We start from the raw sequence: 19,695 nt of genomic DNA on the forward strand, positions 1-19,695 counted from the left end.
CTCGGTGGAATAAAAATGCCCTTAGGTGCCTGTCTACTTAGATGTCTAATAGGTGGAATGGAATCTGGCTGAAAGAGTGTTACACAAATTGCCAATTGCTCAAATCATGAGCAAGACCTTATGAGTGAAGATAAGGCAAGATGCCGCATTTATTGATTAAGCGCCTAATACGCGCGCGTGCGCGCACACACACACACACACACACACACACACACACACACACACCCACATTCATACCCCAATTTCTGTTCTGCGCTGGGACACATTGCCAGTCTTATCAGTACTTGGATGAACTTCGTGGCCAGCCAAGTTGATCATGCATAGGGAGCCGGGCTCCTGCTGGTCCATCTTGTCAGATGAACTCTCTGGATGACACGACCCAAAATCAATATGTCTCGCCCCATCTTTTACAGCCTTGTCAATTTGTCCAGTCCTCTGGGCTTTTTCCTTCAAGGTTGATTGCTGCTGTTCTCTCGCTGGTCTGGGGTGGACTCTTCTTGATTTGGTCTTTTATCTGTCTACATTCTTCAGCCAGTCACCAGCTGATGTTTTCTTTTTTCACAGACACACTCTCACCCATTCTCTCACACATACAGCATACAAAGGTCAAACACTTACGTCAAGCTACAGAAAAATACAAAACGGAGTTTAAGGCAATGCAAAAGTCAAGAAAATACTTAAGATTAAAAGCAACAGGCAAGAAGTCTACGTGTATAAGGCCTGACCCCCTGCATTCCTCTGCTGTCAGTAAATAGATGTGAACCCTCCTCCCATACACCCCTTCTAGTGTTTGATGCAATTTATTGCTGTCAGTTGTTGTATAGCTCAAGTGGTAGATGGCCATGCTGAAGGATCTACAGGTCTGAAATCTGGTAATGATCTAAGTCATTCCATGTGACAAATTTTACTTTTCCAGTTTCTTTAAATTAGGATATTTAATTAAAAACTTGTTAAATGCTTTCAAAATTAAGAAATGCTAGAATTTTTTTGTGCATTTTTAATTCATCCTTGTGTTCATTTGTGTTGTACCTAAGTTATTACATTATAATATTACAACTTTTTTTTCCTTAATTCAATAAAACCTTAATTCTGGCTTTTCCTGACTTTGGAACTTAAACATTCATAGTTTCTTGGATGTGTATTATGTGTTAACTAGTTAGATGAATGATAGTATATATCATAAATGCTGAGTTTTCATTATTTTAATTATTTAACTGAGTCTATTTTCCTTTATTTAGAAAACTGACAGTTTAACATGACTCCTGTGGGTGGACATAACCTTAAATTATTTAAAAAGGGGAAAGAGTTCCACCACCTTGTTTACCTTTCTGATTTAAGTGTTATATGTGTTCACTCCCATTCTGTTATAAAGGTACATACAAGCAATTCCATTGGTTGAAATGTTCTGTGAACAAAATGTTCGTAGCACTTTAACTGTTGAAAAAATGGTCGATACAGTGGAAATCTCCACCACATTGGACAAGGTTGATCATCTCATTTCAATCTGGGATAAGAGAGGCAGAAGATATGATAACAAGCATTATGGTCAGCCTTCATTGATGTAGAAAAGGCATTCATAAACATCAAACCAAAGTAATATAACAGGAGGTAATATAGTCATAGAAGTTAAAACTACTTAGTAAATGACAAAGTTGGCAGTTCCATTATGCTGGTATCAGTTGACAAGTTCTTTGTTGTGCTCACAATCAGAGAGACTGTTATAGTGGGATGCCAAATGTGCCATTTGGCTGTGTACCATGTTAAAAACCCTTTGAAATAAGTATATTGTCAAATAAATATATTTTTATCCATTTTATCATTTACCTAATGTTATCAGATACATTGGTGGCACAAACAGGAATACATTTCAGGAATCAAGACTCTGGATCTCTTCATTTTAGTAGACAAAGATCTTTCTAACAGCTGTTATTGGGTCTTTACTCACCCAGTACTTTGATTATTTAATAGCTCACATCAGACGTAGATTTGAAAGAAATGAAGAAGAAAACCATGGAAACTGGATGAGATGAGTGGCACAAGCTTATGCACTATATACAAAGTGAAGATCATAGTTGCTTCACTTAGCAACTGCTTAATATATTTGTAACAGGGAGCCAGAGAATGCAGCAGGCCAAGCTGGCTGTGTGGGGCTGCAGCAGCAGGAGCTCAGGCTAGCCCCTAATTAAAAGTGGAAACTTCTGAGTGTGTCTGACAGGAAGAGGGGCAGAGCTTCAAAGCAGATAAGTCAAGGTTCTTAGCCAGAGAGGGCAGTCTTGTCCTACAGGCAGCAGGGAAAGGAGCTCCTGAGCAGGATGGCTGCAGAAAAGGACTGACCAGCACCCAGGCTGTCCCTGAGAGATTCAGGTATAGAGCCAAAGGGAATTTACAGGACTGGAGACCACGCATGGGTGCCTTAGAGATGCTCCATATTTTCAGCCTTATCAGGGGCAAGCTCCAGCTGTGAGAACCAGGCCTGATCCCTAACAGGGAGATAGGAGAAGGCTCCAGCTGACAGGGCCAGGGTCTGAGCCTCAGCAGAGTGAGATGGGCCAAGTACCCAAGCTAAGTGATACAGGTCAAAGCAGAGTTAGATGGGCCAAGGGTCAGACAAGGCTGAGGCTCAGAAGCTGGACTACAAGAAATGGGCCTAGGCTGGCAGAGTAACCAGCAAACTAAAGCCAAGTGGGCTGAATCCCATACAAACTGGTACATTTATCTAGAATAAAATCTGTGAGTCATAGGTGGCTGTAGGGGCTTGATCCTGCTACAATATAGTATGAAAATCGGTTTAATAACATTTTAAAATTCTAGAACAGACAAAAATGGCATAAAAAACCATGAAAGCTCAATACAGTGGCAGTAAACAGCAGTATACTGATAAAAATCTATGCTGCTGACAGAGCTGGGTTGATGTCGTTTATTGGATTCTGAAGTGGCTCTAAAGGTCATGGAAGCCTGTTTATACAGTATATAACATTATTATAGACTAATAGAAAAAGGTAACTCACTCAGTCCCCCGGTTACTGCTTGGTTTCATTGAATTTCAGTACTCATTTCTAGCTAATTAGAAATAAAATTAAATTTCTGTCAATGGCAGGTGGTGGTTGTATTTTTTTAACCACATAAGAACTGGTCTAAATGTTACTCCCACTTTTGCAAGAAAACGGAAGATTTAACGGTCTGGGAATTTTGTGAACGTGTGTATACTACATTATTAACCATTATGAACAAGATCCTCAATGATGAAACCAGTCACTCTGTTGGTGAAAAGGGAGTTGCATTTAAATCCAATGAGGATCTAGACCATTGTTATTAGGGGAAAAGCCTAATTTTAAATGTCATTACATTTTCTTTTTATATATTCTGTATTTATTCAGAAAGCAGCAACTGAGGGGCAGAATCTGATTACTGCACAGTTATAAGCTTTCCTATTTCTTTCCGGGCTTTGGATTGAATCCAGTGTTAATAAAAACATGGGAGTTTGGGCGCTTGATTTGACTTATGCAGTAAACTAAGTATTTGTTAAAATGTTGAAAAATTGTAGGGTGTTGTGTCTAGATATGTTTAGTAAAGCTGGTCAGACATTCTTCCACTGAACCATTTTCTGTTGGAGAATGCACATGTTCATCTAAATCAAAACTCTTTGTGCTAAAAAGGGGATTTGGGAGCCTAGAAGTATCAGCTGAATCAGGGGTCTTGGACCTAGGCAACATTTTCTTCAAAGGCTTCCAAATTCCTGGATCAATTTCAGTCCATTTCATGCACTGATGAGAATTCAGGAACCTGGACTAGGGACAGACATTCAAAAAGCCAGAGCCTGAATTGATTCAGTCTTTTCAGGTCAGTCTAACCTGCCAAGATGAAATGATTTGCAAGTGCACAGACGTTACCTCTGGATGGAGAAAATGCAGGCACATCCCTGCAGTTGCTCAGGCCAGGAGCTCGGAGAGCAGGAGGTGTTAAAGCACTCCCTCACCTGCAGGGAAGCTGTGCTGAGGGGATGGCCAGTTCCAGCAGTAGCCTGGTCTGAACTGACCAGGGAGGGAGTTTAATTCCCCCCTCCTTGTCCCGCCTGTATGGACCTGCACTGGGGTCCACTGGGCACTCCCCCCTCACTGTTGCAGTGGCGGGGCCGGGTGTGGCCAAACATCAGCCAGCATGGCCCCATGAGGCAGAGGGGCAGGGAGGGAGGTTATTCCCCTCTCTGCCCCCAGGGCACCGCAGTGGCATCTGTTTGCCCCAACCACCATTGTTCCTGCCCTCTCCCTGCTTGAGGCAAGCGGCAGAATAAGCCCATCCTGCTTCCATCACCGGATGCCAGAGGGATGGGGGAAATCCCCATCCTTGCCCCCCTGCCTAAGTGGCCCTGTTGTCTAGGCTTTGTCCGTGCCCCTAACCCTGCCACTAGAGTGGCAAGGGGGAAGGGTTCTTGATGGGGACAGCAGCCCCTGTCATGGTGTTTGGGGAGCGCGAGCCTCTTCCCAGTGGGAAGCCATGCTGCAGAGCAGGCATTCCTCCACCAGGAAGGGGCTCACACTCTAAGAAACCATGACAGGGACTGCTGCCCCTGTCACGGTTATTCCCCCCTCACCATTCCAGTGGCCGGGTGGGAACGGGGCCTGACGCAGGCCTGCAGGGCCCCTTAACTGGAGGGCAGAAAGTGGGATTATTCCCCTCTCTGCCCCTGGGGCATTGTAGTGGGATCTGTCCACCCTGATCACTGCCACTGCTGCTCACTCTGTGCTTGGGGCAAGCAGCAGAATAAACCCTCTCCTGCCCCCTCTGGTGTCCCCTCCTGCCCCCTTATTCTGCCACTTGCCCCAAGCACAGAGTTAGCACCTGCAGCACCGGTTGGGGTGGGCAGACTCCACTGAGGTGCCCCAAGGGCAGAGATGAGAATAACCCCCTTCCCTGCCCTCCACCTAAAAGGCCCTGCTGGCCAGCATCTGGCCCTGCCCCAACCCAGCCTCTGGAGTGGCAAGGGGGAGTGACTACGATCAGGGAAGCAGCTCCTGTCATGGTTTCTTGGAGCACAAGCCCTTTCCTGGTGGGGAATGGCCTACTGCGCAGCATGACCCCTTGCTGAGAAGAAGTTTGCACTCCCTGGACATTGTGACTGGGGCTGCTGCCATCAAGATCCCTGCCCCCTTGCTGCTCCTGCAGCTGAGTGGGGGTGTGGCCAGAGACCAGCCAGCACAGTCCCTTTTGTGGGGGGAATAGGGAGTGGGTTATTCCCCCTTCCCTCCAGCATCTTTCGGAGGGGGCAGAAAGGGGTTATTCCACTGCTTGCCCAAGCAGGGAATAAGCAGTGGTGGGAGTGGCAGTCAGGGCAGGCAGACCCAGCTGCAGTCCCCCAGGGGCAGTGGAGGTAGAGGAGGGAATAACCCCTCTCCATGCCCCCTCTGTCTCAGAGGCCATGCTGGCTAGCATCTAGCTGCTCCCCTCCCCTCCTCTCCCCCCCCCCACCCCCAGTACCGCTGGTGCAGCAGCAAAGAGGTAGCACCCAGCAGACTCCAGCTTGGGTCCCTGCTGGTGGGATAGGGAGGGGGGAATTAAACCCCTCCCTGCCCAGTTCATCCCAGGCTATGGCCCCTGCCCCTGCCTCTGCCCCTGGAGTAGCTAGCAGAGAAATGCAGTTTAGTGCTGGTGGGACAGGAGAGGGAAGCAGGGATAGCCCTGGAGTCTCTGGCTGCATTGGTAGCCTCAGGGTTTAGGGACAAGTGCTTCTATTAGTTTGAGGCCCCCTACTCCTGTTCATTCAGTTCTGGTAGTAAATGAGATACTGTGGGGATGAGAGCCATAAAGGTAGACCCCAAAATGCTGGTAAGTTTCCACAGAAAGCACCCCGATGCATAAGAAATCTGAAATGCAAAAGCCGTCATATTCTAGGCTGCTCTCTCTTACAACTCTGGTAATGCCTTTGCACATGTCCAAACAAACTCTTCTAAAAACCACATCTATGATTTGTTGTGTGTGTTTTTACACACAATAAATGTGATGGTGTTCCTTTAAATATGACTGATTTAGCAGATTTGTACAGGGGAGTGCTATAGTTTCTCCTGGACATAGATAATTTGAAGTCCGCTGTATATATTCTCCTAAATAAAGTTCAAATATAGTCACAGAAATCAAATGGTACTGAAAACATCATTTTATTTATCTGCAGTAACCACCAGCACTCATTTCTAGATTTAGAATAAGTGCTTCATGCATCACTCCAAAACAATCCCTCTTTGCACTTGTTATTCTACCACTTTACAAATTCTACCTATGATGCCATCTCCTCCAGCTGTTGTACTACTATATCTTAAATATCCAATGAATATGAGTGTAGTAGACCCTAAATGTCTTTCCCACAATTAATCTCCCTACAGAAGTATTTCTCTGGACTACAAGGTATTTGGGGCAAGGATTGTTCTGTAAGGGTGCATCTAGATGAGCGTGCACGTGCTTGTTGCCCCGCCTCAAACCCCTTTGAGGCGGGGCAACAGGCACATGCGGGAACAAAAAAAGGTTCCTTGCGCTGCAAATTTGCAGTGCAGGGAGAAAATTAGACCCCTGGAGATCCAGGGGTCTAAAGAAAACTGCTCCGCAATAGAGTGGAGTAAGGCATGGTTCAAGACTGTGCCCAGAGCCACTCCTCCAAGAGACACTCTGGTTTTGGCCAGTGTCTCTTTTGTGTTCCTGCTGCCCCCAGCATTTAGAGGAGGGGTTTGGAGAGTGGCGGGGGGGGGGGGCAATGTCCCTGGGGCTGCAAGGCAGGGGGGAGGGTGAGGACCTGGCCCAAAACCCTGAGGCTCGCTAGTCCGGCCTTGCACCGGAGTGGGTCTCACGGCTCTGGGAAAAGCATACAGGAGCCATGCTTCCTGGAGCCCTGTGACCCACTCCGGTGCAAGGCTGGACTAGCGAGCCACATGGGGCTGGGCCAGGTCCTCACTTCCTTGGCAGGCACAGGGGGCAGAGGCAGGGGCTGGCCCTGCGGCCCAGCCCATGCTGACAGGAGCTGGCGCGGCATGCGGTTCCCACATGCCATGTCGGGTCCTGCCGTGGCTGGGCCCTTCCTATAGGTGTAGGACCTGGCCCAGCATGTGGAGACAAGCTGGGTCCTGCTGGCCCTGGGGCTGCTTGTGCTGCCTGGCAGCCGGGTGGCATGAGCAGCCCCAAGGCCGGCAGAACCAGGCTCAGCTCTGCGCGCTGGGCCGGGCCGAGGAACACGAGCCTCCTGGGGTCAACAGGATGCAGCTCAGCTCTGCACGGTCCCTGCATGCCGGGCTGGGCTGGAGATCATGAGCTGCCCGGACACCATGCAGCTTGTGCTCTCCAGCCCAGCCCGGTGTGCAGGGACCATGCAGAGCTGAGCTGTATCCTGTCAGCCGCAGGCAGCTCGTGTTCCCCAGCCCGCCAGGTAGAGGCCACGTGGAGCTGAGCTGGGTCCTGCCAACCTTGGGGCTGTTTGTGCCACCTGGCTGTTAGGCGGCACAAGCAGTCCCAGGGCCAGCAGGACCCGGCTCAGCTCCATGTGGTCACCGTGCCCCAGGCCAGGTCCTGCAGCTATAAGAAGGGCCCGGCTATGGCAGAACCTGGTGTGGCACGCGGGAACCGCATGCTGTATTGGCTCCTGTCAGCACGGGCTGGCCCCCAGGGTTGGCTCCCACCTCTGCCCCCTGTGCCTGCGGGAGGTAAGGATCTGGCCCAGCCCCATGTGGCTCACTAGTCCGGCCTTGCAGCGGAGCAGGTCACAGGGCTCCGGGAGGCACGGCTCCTGTGCTCACCTCCCAGAGCCGTGCAACCCACTCCAGTGTAAAGCCAGACTAACGAGCCTCAGGGATCTGGGCCCAGCCCAGCTGGGCTGCAGAGGGGCCACAGGACCCAGCTGGGCCTAGCATGCAGTTCCCACATGCTGCATTGGGTCCTTTCATCATGGGCCCAGCCCCGCTGGGCTGCAGAGGGGGCCCAGGACCCGACTGGGCCTGGCACGCAGTTCCCACATGCTGCACCGGGTCCTGCTGCCACAAGACCAGCCCGGCTGGGCAGCAAAAGCAGCCCCAGGGCCAGCAGAACCAGGCTGGGCTCGGTACATGGTACCCCCGCTGCTGCTGTTAAAGGTTAGTTATGGGCCCTGGGCAGGGAGGGCTGGGGCCCTTTGGGGGATAGGGGCTGTGGCCTTCTAGGGGGGAGCTGGGACCCTGGGCAGGGGGGGCATTCCATGTGCTGTGTGGGGGGAGCTCTGCACCCTGTTGGGGGCCAGAGGACCCACCCTTCCTGAGCAGCTCTCACACAAGGTCCCCCACACCCACAGTGCCCCCAGCAATTGCCCCATTCCTACCCACAGACCAACCCACATCCCTCCACATCCACCCACCCACCTTCTTCCACACACCTTATCACCCCCTTTCTACAAACACAACATCCCCCCATCACACACCCATCATGTATGAAGAAAAACAAAAGCACAGATCAACACATACAGGTATTTAGAATTTATTTTTGCATGATGATGGAGACACTGGTAGGCTTCCAAATTGCTTTAATATTGTAAATATACCAATAAAGCATTACCCAACTTATCACCATCTCTCAATCTCTCTAGATATATATCTATATCTCTCTATATATGTGTGTGTGTGTAGAGTGGTTTTTTGTTTTAAATATGGAAGAACATGGATTTTGGGGTATTTTAAAAAATGGATTTGGGATGCTGCTGCAGCAGTCCAGCTGGCACAAGGGATAGTGTCTCCAGGTATCAATTGGCTGGGCCCCAGAAGCTCCAGATAATGAGTAGCCCTGAGCTGCTTGCCAGGGTAGGTTTTTGTATGGATGGGGCCAGGATAGGGCAACTTTTTATACTGCTGGGGACGGCACAGGTGCTGGCTCTGGGCTCTAGCTCCCCCTGGCTGCAGATCCAGGAGAAGCCAGGCAGGGTTATTTTGCCCCTGGTGGCACAATTTGCTCCACATCAAAGTGCATGTCTGAGCACGTGCGCTGAGGCAAAAAGCCTGGGCTCAAATTTGCACCGCTTCTATCTGAGCTGCTGCAAGCGCACGTGCTTGCATGTGTGGACACACCCTAAAATGCTATCCAAAGCTATAGTATTATAAAGCTAACAGGAAAAATGTGATAATAGAGGAGTCCTACAAGCTAGAACAGTGACAAGTATATTCTATGAATTTAGGAGACATTGTTTAAAGAGTATTTTTTGCAATAAATGTATTAAAAATAGAATCTCCTTGGACAAAATCTCCTTGGCCTGAAGAAGGAGAACATTGGGAACCTGAAAGCCATGGGGAGGCCAGCACAACAGAACAGGTAAGGAACAAGAAGGTAAGAAACAATGGGCCCCATGGGACTGGGAGCAGGGGGGCAGCAAAGGCGCCAGTCGCAGGGCTCAAGTGCCTATATACTAATGCTAGGAGCATGGGGAACAAGCAGGATGAACTAGCGCTCCTGCTTGCACTAAACACCTATGACTTAGTGGGGCTAACAGAGACCTGGTGGGATTCATCCCATGACTGGGCGGTACATATTGAGGGCTATAGATTGTACAGAAAGGACAGGTCGGGGAAGAAAGGGGGGGGGGGTTGCACTTTATGTCAGTGAGCAATATACATCAACCCTCATCAAGACAGAATCCGAGGCTGAGGAAGTAGAAGGATTGTGGGTTAGGCTACATGGGGGGCAAGGAGAAAGGGATTTGGTGGTAGGGGTCTGTTACAGACCCCCACACCAAGGGGAAGAAATAGATGCGGGGCTCCTGAGGCAACTCTCGGAGACCATAAAAGCTAAAGAGGCGGTAGTCATGGGGGACCTAAACTACCCGGACATCTGCTGGGAGACGCAGACAGCAAGGTCCCATCGCTCACGCAGGTTTCTAACTTGTGTACAGGACCTCCACCTGACACAGGAGGTGTATGGTCCCACTAGGGGGAATGCCATACTGGATCTGGTATTGGCAACGGGAGATGACATGATAGGGGACCTCCAAATTGGTAGCTATCTGGGAGACAGTGATCACCTTATGATAGAATTCAACATAAGACGGCGAGTGGGTAAGGTAACTAGTAGGGTGAAAGTGCTAGACTTTAGGAAAGCTGATCTCATTGCACTCAGGCGATTAGTCAAGGAAGCACTGCAGAGTAGGAGTTTTGATGGGATGGGTGCCCAAGAAGGGTGGCTGTGCCTAAAGGAAACGATCCTTTGGGCACAAAGCAAGACGATCCCTGAGCGAGGCAAAAGAGGGAAAGGGGCCAGGAGGCTTCCATGGCTGACCAGAGAAATCCAGGGCAGCCTAAGGGCCAAAAGGGGAGCACATAAAAAGTGGAAACAGGGTGAGATCACTAAAGATGAATATACCTCCTCTGCTCGTGCTTGTAGGGAGGCAGTTAGGCGGGCCAAAGCTACCATGGACCTGAGGATGGCAACCCAAGTAAAGGACAACAAGAAATTGTTTTTTAGATACATAGGGAGTAAAAGGAAGGCCCAGGGAGGAATAGGACCCCTGCTAAATGGGCAAAAGCAATTGGTGACAGATAGAGGGGACAAGGCTGAACTCCTCAACGAGTTCTTTGCCTCAGTGTTCCTAAGCGAGGGGCACGACAAGTCTCTCACTGGGGTTGTAGAGAGGCAGCAGCAAGGCGCCAGACTTCCATGCGTAGATCCTGAGGTGGTGCAGAGTCACTTGGAAGAACTGGATGCCTTTAAGTCGGCAGGCCCGGATGGGCTCCATCCGAGGGTGCTGAAGGCACTGGCTGACGTCATTGCAGAGCCACTGGCGGGAATATTCGAATGCTCGTGGCGCACAGGCCAAGTCCCAGAGGACTGGAAAAGGGCTAACGTGGTCCCCATTTTCAAAAAGGGGAGGAAGGAGGACCCGGGCAACTATAGGCCGGTCAGTCTCACCTCCATCCTTGGTAAAGTATTTGAAAAAATTATCAAGGCTCATATTTGTGAGAGCCCAGCAGGACAAATTATGCTGAGGGGAAACCAGCATGGGTTTGTGGCGGGCAGATCGTGCCTGACCAACCTAGTCTCTTTCTATGACCAGGTTACGAAACGCCTGGACACAGGAGGAGGGGTGGATGTCGTATACCTCGACTTCAGGAAGGCCTTCGATACGGTATCCCACCCCATACTGGTGAACAAATTAAGAGGCTGTGATGTGGATGACTGCACAGTCCGGTGGGTGGCGAATTGGCTAGATGGTCGCACCCAAAGAGTCATGGTAGATGGGTCGGTCTCGACCTGGAAGGGTGTGGGCAGTGGGGTCCCGCAGGGTTCGGTCCTTGGACCGATACTCTTTAATGTCTTCATCAGCGACTTGGACGTGGGAGTGAAATGTACTCTGTCCAAGTTTGCAGATGACACAAAGCTATGGGGAGAAGTGGACACGCCGGAGGGCAGGGAACAGCTGCAGGCAGACCTGGATAGGCTGGACAAGTGGGCAGAAAACAACAGGATGCAGTTCAACAAGGAGAAATGCAAAGTGCTGCACCTAGGGAGGAAAAATGTCCAGCACACCTACAGCCTAGGGAATGACCTGCTGGGTGGCACGGAGGTGGAAAGGGATCTTGGAGTCCTAGTGGACTCCAAGTTGAACATGAGCCGGCAGTGTGACGAAGCCATCAGAAAAGCCAATGGCACTTTATCGTGCATCAGCAGATGCATGACAAATAGGTCCAGGGAGGTGATACTTCCCCTCTATAGGGCGTTGGTCAGACCGCAGTTGGAGTACTGCGTGCAATTCTGGGCGCCACACTTCAAGAAGGATGCGGATAACCTGGAGGGGGTACAGCGAAGGGCAACTCGTATGGTCAAGGGCCTGCAGACCAAGCCCTACGAGGAGAGACTAGAGAAACTGGACCTTTTCAGCCTCCGCAAGAGAAGGTTGAGAGGCGACCTTGTGGCTGCCTATAAGTTCATCACGGGGGCACAGAAGGGAATTGGTGAGGATTTATTCACCAAGGCGCCCCCGGGGGTACAAGAAACAATGGCCACAAGCTAGCAGAGAGCAGATTTAGACTGGACATTAGGAAGGACTTCTTCACAGTTCGAGTGGCCAAGGTCTGGAACGGGCTCCCAAGGGAGGTGGTGCTCTCCCCTACCCTGGGGGTCTTCAAGAGGAGGTTAGACGAGTATCTAGCTGGGGTCATCTAGACCCAGCACTCTTTCCTGCTTATGCAGGGGGTCGGACTTGATGATCTATTGAGGTCCCTTCCGACCCTAACATCTATGAATCTATGAATCTATGAAAATATTCAGCTGATGTAAATGAATGAAGCTTGCCAATGTGTCTTCAATACGCAATGGTAAATAAGGGCTAGGATCCTAGGATCTCTAATGTAATCACTGTTAAAGTTACAATTATTACTGATTAAAATGTTAAAGTTGTCAGAATCCAAAAAGTAAATAAACGATAAATGTTGACTTTTATATTTAATATATATCACTGAAATAATTGGGTTAATTTCATTCATCAATGACAGAAATATTGGACCTAATTTATTATTGTTAGAGGTGTTTGTTTTTTTGATTGTTTTCAGTCATTAAACATCTTGTGATCTTAAGTGATAATCTAAAAATATCCTAGCCCAGTGAGACTTTTGTGTTAGAAGTATATTGCTAAGCTTGGATAGTGGATGCATCTAAAATGGCCACATTTTTTACCATTCATGTTAAGCATGAGGGGTGGAGAGGGGAAGCAAACCTTACTTTTTAGTTTTAAGTTAAAACATTTTATCCATCATTTTACATGTCAAATGTTAATAATTGGTTAGAAAATGCTACATATCATTTAAATTTTTAACTTATCTAAATTTTTTTGTGACAATTTTATGTATAGCCTGTTTCATTATTCTTCTAAACTCCCCTGCAGAGTGGGTCCACTAAGTGTTAATAGAAATTTGTAAAATGGAGTAAATGAAGTTGTGCTTGTAAGTTTAAGGGATAGGCTATTCTAGTACTATCTGGGATCCTACCCAGCAGGTTCCAAGGAGACTTGGGTCCAGATAATGCCTTCATTATGGTTTAAACAGCCACATCTTAGCTAGGCATAGATAATTCAACAGTAGCTTCTGAACTAGGATAAAAAAAGTAATATTAAGCTATTCAAATGGATTGCATGCATTTTTAGAAGAGGCAAAAAACCAGTGAGGGTGTTGTCGCATTTTAAAATTACGAATGGATTACCTAATTACTTGTCTTAGACATCATGAAATAATGGGCTTACTGAATTAACTATTTACTAGGCAATCCAAGGACCAATCCTGACACTTTCCTGCTCCTTAGCATTCTGGGATTGTGGATTTTTTTTTCCTTTTACCTTCCTAAATTCCTCCCTTGAAGGGATTGGCAGTTTCAAACTATCTTACAAAAGACCTAAAGTCTGGAGGAAAAAAAATCCCACAATAAATACTTCTATCTATTCAAAAAGCAACAGAAAACAGTCTGCAAAGGACCAGGACAGCTGGAATCAAAGTTATCCTGATCTTAAAGATGTTAGGAAGACTTTTTTTTTAAGGATGATATAAAGGCATCTGGCCTTTGAAATCTTGAAAACCTCTACTTAAAAATTTAAAGTTCTATAAAATATAGCTAGGCATTAACCTAATTTTTCAGATCTTATTCCCTCTTTTCTTCACATTCAGCTCACACAGGGTAAGTCACCTCTGATCTGAGTGCTTCACAACCTGACTGCTCTACCTGCCCCAATATCTTAAGGTAATGATTAACCTACATGCTCTCCAGAATGCAACAGAATTCACAAGCGTCCCTCTCCTGCTGAGCCTGCCTCTGTCTCTCTCTTTCTAGTAGGAACCGCCAGAGGAAACACTTTCCAAATGGAATGAACATGCTGCAGTCAGTTTGAACTCTTCTTACCCTCAGGTAAGAAACACCTTACGTGAAAGGAAGGGGCCAGACAATAAACTGAAGTAAATCAAGGTAGCTCCTTCAATTAAGACCATTTGTACCCACTGACAATTAAAATAAAATGGGAGTTTTTTTTCTGAATGACAGAGGTGGCATAAGGAAGATTAAAAACTGAGCATTTCTATTTCTTTGAAAGGTAACAGAAAACATTGCTCTGTAGTACTGCATGTAGAGTAAAATGTCCATGCAGATGCACCTGCTTGTCTTCATGCTAAGATGCAGTAGGTAAATTATGTGACTAAGAACTGCACCCTCACCCTGCCTTCCTGTATGTCCCTGAAAGGCAAATGCTGAACACTGCCTTCTCTCTGTGACTTTTCCTCACAGCTTTTTATCTGAGATTAGTCTCTGTGCTTGAGTAGCCCCCCTTGGCACTCTTGCAAGCAAAGCACTACTGCCTGCCAAGCTGCTGAATTAATCATTGGTGAGTGTAGTACCCCATCACTGAGGGCCTAGAGGCTCAAAATTAACATGAATATATTTTTATTTTGTGTGGTCCTGGCACTGAACAAAATTGCCAGAGTATGATCCTCTGCATCAATTTTTTTTTCAATAACCTGACCATCCTACAATGGATGAATTTGTTATTGCTTTTTGGTTTGTACCAGTTGTTACTTTGCACCATTAGCCAAGAACCATGCCCCTAATTGGTCCCTCTTCCTTAGTGAACAGACCATAGAGACAGAATGACTCCCCTACACTTATGTCCACAGAACCAAAAAATAAAAATAAAGCATGATGTGAAAATTTTCAGGACTACATACTGTGCCATGTCTGCTCCTGGTGAAAAGGAAAAGAGAGCTCAATTACCTTAGAAGAAAGGTCCCTCTTAGCAGTTCTGGTGCTTGTTTAGCACTAAGGCATTTTGGCTAATGGACAATACATAGGTTTTTAAATGTGGCTTTGTTTTGCACCAAAACGCAAAATGCACCATGTTTGTATAATGAAGTAACTAGAGAGAGCCTGCTACCTCAAATAGTCAATAACCAGTGGTTAAAGCACTCACATAGAATATGGGAGACCCATACTTAAGTGTCTGCTCTACTTGATTTTATAGCAGAAATATATTCATTATTCATTGGCCCGGAAAGAGACTTCAGTAGAGAACAGACTAGAATTTGGGTCTTCTATAAATCCGAGTATTCTGGGTTGAGGGGCTGGGTTTCTCTTGCTCTGGGTTTGACCAGAAAATCCATCTTGAACTTCTAGAAATTTTCCTAACAAAGTTCTATGAAAGGAACTTCCCAACACATATAGAACATCATATGTCACCCTGTCACTGCATCCAATGAAGAAATAATGATACTGCCCTCCAAGGAGCTCTAATGAACATTACATGAGTAGGCCATTAAAAAAAGAAATCTACATTAGCCTTGCATTTTATTTTTCAATAAATCTGCTGTAGTTATTGTTATCTGAAAAGTATTGACTACGAAACATACTCCTAATTTTTGGAGTACTTCCTATTTCTGGAAAAAGTAATACAATTCCATTTAACAGTTTTGGTGTCTAATCTTTATTTTCCAAGAAAGACATTTGGTAAACATTGGGTGTGCCTACACAAAATGGTAACAGCACAGTAGAATAATTCTACTGTGCATTAGTGTGGCACAAAAAACCTGTGCTAATGCACTAATGCACAGTAGAATTAGTCTACTATGCATTAGTGTCACTTAAACATGATTATGGCACATTTAGTTAGTACCTGTTATCGTAGGTACTAACTAAATGCACCATAATCATGGCGCATTAATGTATGTGTAGATGTGTCCATTGTCAGCTAGCTCTATTCAGCAGATTTATACACTAGGCACTGAGTTTCAGGTGCTTAGTGCTGTGTGTAGACAAAACGGGAGGTGTGTGTGCACCATGCTTTAAAGCGGCCTAAATGCTTTTGCATCACTTTAATGGTGTCAGTGCTTGCACGCCTTGGTGGCATATTGCACATTAATTCCAGCCACTGTAGGAAATTCGGTGGCATAACGTGCCTTAAATGACTTGGGGCACAGCAAATTAAAACTCCTTCAAGGAGTTTTAGTTTGCTGCCCCTACAGCCGCGGAGCAAAGTACTGGGCTCCATGCAGCTCCACGGCTCTGCAGACAGCATGGCAGCAGCCCAGGAAAGCAGGCTCTGCCCAAGAAAAGCAGCGAGTGTGATTTCCACCCCCACCCAGAGCCTACCTGAGCTGTGCAGGGACCCGGTCCTTCCCTCCGCAGCTGCAGTGCTGCCCGGGACCTCCTGAGTTGGGTGCCTGTGGGTGGGTGCTGCCTGGCGGGGGGCCACCAAGCCCCCACCCCTCAGTCCAGAGACCACTCTGCCTACCAGCAGCTAGCTGCCCGCTACCCAGAGAGGCAGGTAAGTCAGTGGGGTGTGTGCACAACACAAGGGTTTAATCAGCCCTAAATTGAAATGGTGTTTTTTAAAACCCACCGCTTCAATTTAGGGCCCCTGTTTCATCTTCACATGCCCCAAGTGATTAGCTTAGAAAATACATACAGTTGGTATTTGCAGGTCAGCTTTCAGATACTTAAACCAGATTCTATTCCACATATTAGCCTGTAAGTAGACTGAAGAAGCCAAGTGTGTTTCTATTTCACCTTGCTCAAGTCCCTGAAAAGCAGATGATGGCAAATGTGGGTGGGAGTCCTTCAACTTCTCACTTCATTTTTGTGACTCAATCTTAAGGAAAGGTAATGGTGTGTTAGAAAATAGATGCACTAATGGATTTTTGGCAACATGAAAGGGAAGAGTAGGACAGTACTCAGGTGCCTAAGCCCACTTAGATACCTAAGAATAGAATTTGGATCTTAATGTCTACATTTACATTTTTACTTTGATTCCCCCCCCCCCCCCCCACAATGTCAGTAATGTGGAACTATTTGCAATTACTTTATCTATCCTCACCTGCCATCAGATCCAGAAGATATGGAGTACATTCCCTGAGGCCCCAAGTCACCTCAGTTCTCATTCACTTTATTATGCTCAGTGGGCATGTCTATATGTGCTTTAGTACTTTATTTATTTAGTACTGTAATTTAATACACTAGGAAGTACTAAATGATGGTGCAGTAACAGCTGTTACCGCGCCGTGTCAGGGGTGTGGTTATTTTTAGCTACTACATCACTGTAGTGATGCGCTATAGCAAGGGAGTGCATTGCTACAGTGACATAGCTGCAGTGTCATGGTTTTTGCATGTCAATGCTACATCGCTATAGCACATCAATATAGCATCTCATGTAGACACGCCCCCTATTTCCTAAGAATAGCTTAACAACTTGAAAATTAGTGCCTGTTCTCCTTTTCTTTTTAGACACTGTATTAAACTCCCTGTGGGTCTTTCTCCACACACTGTGCTATCTACCACTTGTCTATTTTCCAATTGGCTTTATTTGAATGTCCTCTAATTGTCCATTGACACTTATGTAATATGGGGACCATTATTTGCATGAGGATTACAATCATTTGGTTAATTAAAAGCTTATTCACTTACTTCTATTCCATTTCCCATAGGTTTCCATATAGTTATTAGCCATCCCAATCCTCCCTGCTGAAAACACTGTGTGTGAAAAATGCGCCAAATTTCCCTCTCTGTGTATTCCCATTTGTTCCTCTTATTCTCTATAATGGGTTTCTTTAACAATTCTAGAGAACATTAGTGGCACTTTTGAAAATATTTTATATGCAACTATTAATTCTTATAAACCCTTTCTATTACAAATGGGAAATGATGATGTTTATGTATTTTCTATTTATTTCCACAGATTAAATTCCTCTTCAATAAGCTACCTTTATAAATTCACACTTCTCAACACATATGGAACATCATACGTCACCCTGTCACTGCATGCAATGAAAAATAGTGATACTGCCTTCCAAGGAGCAATAATGAACATTATATCAGTAAGCCATTAAAAAAATAAATCTACATTAGCCTCATATCTTTTTTTTTTTCAATAAGCTTGCTGTAGTTATTGCTGAAAAGTATTGACTACTAAACATACTCTTAATTTTTGGAGTAATTCCTTTTTCTGAAGAAAATTGATTCCAATTCTTCTAGACCAATCAGAAACCTATTTACATATATTTAAACACAAAGTAAGATATTTCTTATCCCGATGATATGCTAAATTACTTTAATATTAGATTTCATTCTAATTTGAAACAGTCCTTCATCAAAAAGTCTTTGTCTCAAAGTGTTTACAATATAAATAGAAAAAGACGTATCAGAAAGACTGTTACTTTCTATTCTACAGAGACAAAGAAGACAAAGATCTCATAACTTTCGTCACACTTTGTACCATATATACAATTCAACATGAATAAAGACATAAGAATGCAGCTAAAAGAAATATGATTTGACCAAAATGACACATGGAAACTAGAGAGGTTAATATTTGAAAATGAGGAGCACCTTCACCAGCAACAGACTGCAATTGGATATAATGATGCTGAGAAAATGAGACCAAGTGATGTCAGAGATCATACAAGAAGTCTCTGGCAATGGCAGAAATCTAATCTAGATCTCATGAATTCCACTCTTCCAAGCAGAGAACCTTTTAATAACAGCAGCAACAATCATAATTATAATAACAGAACAATAATGATAATGATAATAGTTGTTGTTGTTGTTATTACTCATGCCCTCGTGAGTCTGGGACAGACATTACATAAACTTGTTTGACCCAAATCAGTTAAGTCTGATACTACATTCAGCCAGGTTTATCTCAAACCGGTTTCAGCCATTTTCAAGCTGGTTTATGTGCACTGAACATTTGTTCTGTTACAGGCTTAAACCAGTTTCTGATCACTTAGACCAGTTTATGTGTAATGTCTGTCCCTAGCCCTGATATTTTAGTCATGTGTAACTGTCAAACTGACAATACTCACTCAACACATCTACTGTTGCATCAAATCCACTTCCTGCTATTCTCCTCCTACCAACTCTGAATAACATCCTCAGTTCTCTTCTCCTGCTCCCATTTTTGCTCATGCTTAGCAGTGAATTATAGAATCACTTATTCCTCTATCTTTATTCCCCTTTGATTCCTTCTCCTACTCCCATGTTTATACCTGCCTTCCATTCCCAGCCTCATGGGAATGGACTGATCTTTATAGCTCAAGATAAGCAATTGCATTTTGCAGGGGCAGATGTGAAATGGCTTGTGCAAAATTGCATGATGTATCATCAGCAGAACAGATTCCTGGGGTCAGAGACCTACAAATTCCCTGTTTTTACCATTACATATCTCCTTCGTTTGCTCTTTTTGCCAATTTAGTTTGTTTTCTAAATAAAAAATTTCAATTACCACCTTGTTCTTTAACTTAGTGCCCCTGGTTTTTCCTTAGTATTTAGAAGTTAGTATCTGAAAGAAGAGCATTTCACCTCTGGGTCAATAGTTCAATTCCAGCCTCATCTGGTAATGTTTGTAAAGCACTTAGAAGATGAAGACTGCTATATATAACCAGTAAGTATTATAATTATTATTAGACAAAATTTGTTATAATCTAATAGCGTTATAGTTGCTTATACAAATTGATGGCTTCATTCCAGTACCTTGTGGATAGGTGGCATCATATAATAAAACCCATCATTGTAATGACTGGGGTCAGTGTCTGAATGGGCATTGCAGAATGAACCACTTTTTCAATCTGTGGTATTGTTCCATCAGCACAGGTTGCAGACACATTGATGAGTGTTAATGTGGACAGTCACTCATCTTCACTCTTTGTTCTGTACATGTTTTAAAGTCAACATTTCACTTTCAAGGGC

The 19,695-nt window shown here is 45.5% G+C and overlaps 1 long non-coding RNA gene across 3 annotated transcripts; it reads left to right on the forward strand.

The window, feature by feature from the left end:
* The first annotated feature begins 798 nt into the window (after positions 1-798).
* LOC109280471 (uncharacterized) lies at positions 799-19,415 on the forward strand. Of its 3 annotated transcripts, none has more exons than XR_009459592.1 (6): positions 799-872; positions 9,221-9,306; positions 11,042-11,175; positions 13,641-13,713; positions 13,804-13,878; positions 17,687-19,415. It is a non-coding gene; the product is annotated as an uncharacterized LOC109280471 (long non-coding RNA). The 3 variants fall into 3 exon arrangements; XR_009459594.1 differs by having other exon boundaries at positions 11,042-11,113; XR_009459593.1 differs by lacking the exon at positions 11,042-11,175.
* The last annotated feature ends 280 nt before the right edge of the window (positions 19,416-19,695 follow it).

Source organism: Alligator mississippiensis, chromosome 2 (genome assembly GCF_030867095.1).
Source record: "Alligator mississippiensis isolate rAllMis1 chromosome 2, rAllMis1, whole genome shotgun sequence".
In the NCBI taxonomy this organism is placed as follows: Eukaryota; Metazoa; Chordata; order Crocodylia; family Alligatoridae; genus Alligator; species Alligator mississippiensis.